Source organism: Nicotiana tomentosiformis, chromosome 5 (genome assembly GCF_000390325.3).
Source record: "Nicotiana tomentosiformis chromosome 5, ASM39032v3, whole genome shotgun sequence".
Classification (NCBI taxonomy): domain Eukaryota; kingdom Viridiplantae; phylum Streptophyta; class Magnoliopsida; order Solanales; family Solanaceae; genus Nicotiana; species Nicotiana tomentosiformis.
The window spans coordinates 104,438,357-104,444,513 of record NC_090816.1 but is presented as its reverse complement, the minus strand read 5'-3'; positions in this window follow the sequence as shown (position 1 = coordinate 104,444,513).

The window sequence follows — 6,157 nt, the reverse complement described above, 5'->3', positions numbered from 1 at the left end:
GATAAACTTTACCCATAACCCCACGAACTAAAATATATAATGTATTCTCCATTTCATGCCTAAATTCGTGATCAAAATTCAAAAATACCAATTTCTAGGTTTCCTACCAAAATCCCACAATTTCTACAAATTTCCATGTCTAAATCTGTATATAAACCTTGATTTAACTCACAACTAGAAGAAATCACTTACCTCTTGATAATGGAACCCCCTCTCAAAAATGCTCTCAAAAAATCGCCTAAGTCCAAGTGGGAAATGAGGGAAATGGGATAAGTCTCGGAATAAAAGCCCTTGGCTCTACTCGCAGATGTCTCGTTTGCGACATCTGGCTCGCAAATGCGATTTTGTGAAAAATGCATCGCAAATGCGAAGCCAAGCTGCCCTAGCCCAAGTCGCAATTGCGACCAAGATCTTCGCAAATGCGAAGGGGACATGTCCGCAAAAGTGACAAATTGTTCGCAAATGCGAACCACTCAGAAAATTCCCACCCTTCGCAAATGCGAGCCACTCCTCGCAAATGCGATGTTCGCATTTACAACCATTACATCGCAAATGCGATCACACCAGAACCACCAATCCAACTTCTTAACAAAACACTCTGAAGCCACTCCGAAACTCACCCAAGGCCCCTGGGACCCCGTCCAATCACACCAACCAGTCCAATAACATAACACAGACCTGATCGAGGCCTCAAATCACATCAAACAACATCGAAATCATGAATGCACCCCAATCCAAGCTTAATGAACCTTAGAACTTCAAACTTCTATATTTGATGCCGAAACCCATCAAATCACGTCCGATTGACTTCAAATTTTGCACACAAGTCACATTTGACATTACAGACCTACTCCAACTTCCGAAATCGGAATCCGACCCCGATATCGAAAAGTCCACTCCCGATCAAACTCCTCAAAAACCTTCAAATTCCAGCTTTCACCAAATGACCTACGAACCTCCAAATCCACATCCAGATGCGCTCCCAATACCAGAATTACCATACGGAGCTATTCCCAGGCTCGGAATCCCAGACATCAGTAACATTGAAATGCACTTCAACCCAAATTTAGGAAATTCTTCCAAATGCCAACCTTCCACAATAGGCGCCGAAACGCTCCCGGGTCATCCAAAACCCGATTCGGACATACACCTAAGTCCAAAATTATCATACGAACATATTTGAACTTTCAAATCCCTATTCCGAGGTCATTTACTCAAAAATCCAATCTTAGTCAATTCTTTCAACTTAAGGCTTTCGAAATGAGGATTTTTCTTCCAAATCAACTCCGAACTCCCTGAATTTCAATTCTGACTACGCGTACAAATCATAATACCTGAAGTGAAGTTGCTCATGGACTCAACCTGCTGAACGACGCGCTAGAGATCAAAACGACCGGTTTGGTCGTTACATTCTCTCCCACTTAAACATACGTTCGTCCTCAAACGTGCTAAGAACTGCACTGGAGTTGTCCGAAATCCCTGTTTAACACCTCGTGCACCTACCCGTGCTACCACAACTCAGTTGAGCACATTAGCTCGATCAAATCTGAAGATATTCTCTTTTATTTAGGTAAATAAGCCTTAGAGCCCAGTTCCAACATCCGAAATTCTCTGTCAGGCCGGTTTCCCATATACGAACACCGTATCAATCATCACACGATGTACCAGAACAAGACTGCATACCTTTGCTGAATTCACACCATGCACTACAACGTTCACATGACCATAATAACATTCTCTGATCATAATAGCCGAAATCTCACGAATCTGATGCTCACAATACATCTCATGACATATATAAGTCTTGTTTCAACTCTGGCAATACCGCCATGATGAAGAGATGGGTAGAAATTCATAACCAACTGCCGAGTCAACAAACCATTGAACCTCTCATCTTGACTAGAATCATCACCTCATTATGAACCAAATAATGGTATTTTCTCTTTACTATACTTCATATAATCTGACTGCACTGATCTCGGATCCAATAATCTCGCCTCACCCAGTATAAGTTGCTCAGGCAATAAGCCACCTTAGACGCTGCCAAAAGCCTCATGTAATGCCACAATGTGCCAATAGGCTACAAACTCGACGTGATACATAAGGAAAATGAACTCTGGAAGGGACTACTCAACCTACGTAACTCATTAGACAACCGAAAAGGTGTCATGAACCTTCCTCAGAAAATGAAAAACAAAACACACGAAAATAGATATAGGGGATTGTACAACATCACACTGTTGCGGCGTGCAACCCGATCCAAACAACATACTCGTGGCGGCATGCCACCCGATCCGCACAACAAGAAAGAAAAAAAATAAAAAAATAAAAAATAATCTATAAGGAAGTACTTACCGAGCTAGAATGCTCATTATTACAAAATATCCGAATATCAAACACAAGCACGCTAAGTGCATAATACCATCCCTGGGAGGACCGACAGCGCCATACGCTACAAAACTCAAGCACAACTAAGGTGCAATATATGATCTGAATCTCGAGAGCCATCCTGCTCACATAACACCATCGATATGCGGAACCTCAACACATAAGAAATTTATCAAGCCGTTTCACAACTCACACGGCACAATATAGTATTACATGAAATATCCGACAACGAAACGACATCCAACATCTGAATACTCCTCCATAAGGAGCGCTATGCTGAAATAAATACATTCGGCCTGATATATAGCCCATATTCATATTTAAATCCATCCACAGACCTCAAGTCGATTCTGATCGCACCGTACTAGGCTAATAACCTTTCAAGGGTCCATAATAACCCCTTTCTCCCATAACACACAAGAACATCCATCATAACCGGAACAAACTTCCACAGTCCATGATCAAATGAACCGAACGCTCTCTAGGCATAATTTCTCAAATTAGCGATATTACCACAATCTTCATACTTGGTTTCAATTCTTCAATCAATCAAGTGACTACACGTCATACTTATACAAACATCCCCTGGGATACGCTCCCACGACCTTCCGCACTAGGTAACAAGTCTACACATCCATACCACCGACCACACTAAAGTTGTAGAGCAAATCAAGAATCCACAAATCAATACACAAGGCCTCTTACACATGACATTGACCTTAGGCGACGCCGAAAACAATACCATCTTACTTTAAACATCGAAATCCTTTTCCTGCTCATCGGAGCTCATGACATCCTTGTCAATACCGAACCGCAATCGTGAATCCTCAACTTTCGAATCCCATGCTACTTGATGCACATAATCACGCCAATGCGCAAAAGTACAAGAATTTCATCATAACTCCTGAACCACTAATAAGATACACACTTCACTTTGTAGAAACCTTTCACTTTATTCGTTTCAGGAGATTCATTGCAACACATGACTGAATTCTCATAACCGTAGAACACACAAATCCTCAAGTAGTGGTCTAAACCATCATAACTCTTTTGGGATCCATCTATACATAACATGCCATAATACTTGAATTCCTCTAAATAAAATCAATTATGGCGGTCATCAAGCCTCGCACGTACTGCCACAAATCACATGTACAATTCAACACGCTGAAGAAGCTGATCATTGACATCATCATGCCAATTCAACCATTGCTAACCGAACCCAACTTCTCCTAATTTACTCTAGATCTTTCTTAGAAATAACAACAGCTCCTTTTATCAATATAACAAACTCAATCCGCACTCATCCTGAGTGACCCCATTTCACGAGACCACATTGTCCCCAAAACCCACGAACTATCTCACACCCTCCTTGTGCGCATATTTGCATCTTCAACTGGTACACCCATTATGAAATCCCCTCTATGAACCCGAAGTTATTTTCTCCCATTCCTCAAATGCCATATCGCAAACCAACGATACATAGAACATTCCAAGTCTCATTTATCATATTCTGCTGCAAAAGCAAGATATTCAACCATACCATGGACTCGAAATCCTTAGATACCACACCTTAACTTTTGAATCTACTAGGACCGTTATTGAGAGTCACCCACTCTGACTTGGTCCCGAATATAATCAACTCCAAGGCTCCGCTAGCACATGAGCACCCTCTCAAAGAAGCACCTGGTCGAATCATCTTCCTTGTAACTCGCCGCTATACGAAGCATAAATCTGGAGTCTTCCCAAAGCCTGAGCATGAATCGATAAGGCCAACTATAGCACACATTCCTCAAATCCTTTGCTCAAATTACTATTGATGTTCTCTTCCCTTAGTCATAACGACCCATTAATACATTGATAACCAGAAACCGTACTAGTTGACAATTACACAATCCAATCATAGACGGTGGGGCTCTCCCACTTAGCCTGAAGCTACCATCACATGACCCTGGAACCCACCTAGGTTCCTTTTCTTCTATTTACATGATCTTGCACAATCGACCCGCCAAATTCCTCGAAATCCTTCTATTAACCTTTAATGAACACTCTGAACCACTAGCCACAGTTACATATTCAATATCTTTTCGGGTAGCCAGTAGAATTCTCCACAGAAGCTTCGTCAACACCACGCGACTGCTAACCTGCTCACAGGAGATAACACACATATGGAAATTTCATGCCGACATATTCCAACGTCGTTGCACTGGGTATAATTACTACGAAATCAGTAACCCATATGCTACACTGCCACTCTCCTACTTTGGTCAACCCTCTCCTTTAAGCAACTACTCGACTCTTGTTTTTCACACATGGCCTTCTAGAAGTTTAACCATCACGAGACACCTCCCACATGTCCTTCCTCATCCTTCGCTGCCCAGTTGTTGCCTTAAATCAATATCTATCTTTGTAGCACTTGAACCAATAGTTAGCCACCAACTGTAAACCTCCCCGAAGATCATCTTCCTTGAGCCCTCAACACCCGGAACACCGATTCAATCCTGAACCACCGCACACTGCGATCTCTAGCAGCCGCTTCCCCGACACTATTTCACAATACCCTGCCCTGAAGGCAAATTGATGAAGACCATAACACCAGCGAACTTAATACATTCAATCAAGGGCGGTGACACCACATTATTGGTGTCGCAAGTGCATGAGCCTTTTTTAGGAATTTAAAATAAAATACAATAACTGTCCGGAATACAAATTTGTATAGGAAGGAAAATACAATACTCTGAAGGAGACTCTGCTGGTTGTAGAGCGTCGTATAGAATGCAGCTCACCTAAGTCCCCGCCATAATCGCGCCTCTGCGCCCACAAGGCCGCTAAACATATGTGTACCTGCACAAAAATGTGTTGCAAGTGTAGTATGAGTACGTAAATCAACGCGTACTCAGTAAGTATCCCGCCTATCCCCGAAGAAGTAGTGACGAGGGGTTGACTCGGACACTTACTATGGGCTATAATCAATATACCAATGATATGATAAATTGTGGATTTTTTATGAGGCAACGGTAAACACAATGACATGAGACAGGTAAATAATTCTCTTGTTAATAGGTGGTTTCCAAATTTATCTTCATCTTTTAACAATTTAAATCTCTGGTCAATAAGGCCATATCAATTATGCGCAAATTATGCCAAGGTCGTACGGACCGATCCAACATAATATTTAAATTGTGCACTGTCATAGGGTTGAATGGCGTGAACCATAGATGCATATATTTAATATGCCGAGGCGTTCGGCCCGTTCCACAAAGATAAACACATTCAAACAGTCAATCAAGACATCATCAAGGGGGAATTATCCAAAGAAATGGAAATTGCTCTTTTAACAGTCAAGAAATGATGTTTAGCTTTGTAGAAAGTTTATTTACCAAGTTCGATATGATTTAGGCATTTAAATTGACAACAAGGTTGCGAATATTACAAGTAAAGCATGTTTTTGGGCCCTAGACTACCCGGACTTAAGCATAATAGTAGCTACACACGGACTCTCGTCACCTCGTGCGTACGTAACCCCCACAAATAGGGGCACATATTTATTTATTTCACCTATGGGGTAAATTCCCTCTTACAAGGTTAAAAAGGAGACTTACCTTGCTCCGAAATTCCATAACCGACTCCAAGGCCGCTCCGACAATTCAAACTGATGCATGTCGCTCCAAAACTAGCCAAATATGACGCAACCGAATCAAATATATACTCTGATAATCATAATTAATCATTTATAACAAATTCCCAACTCCGTTCGAAAAGTTGATCA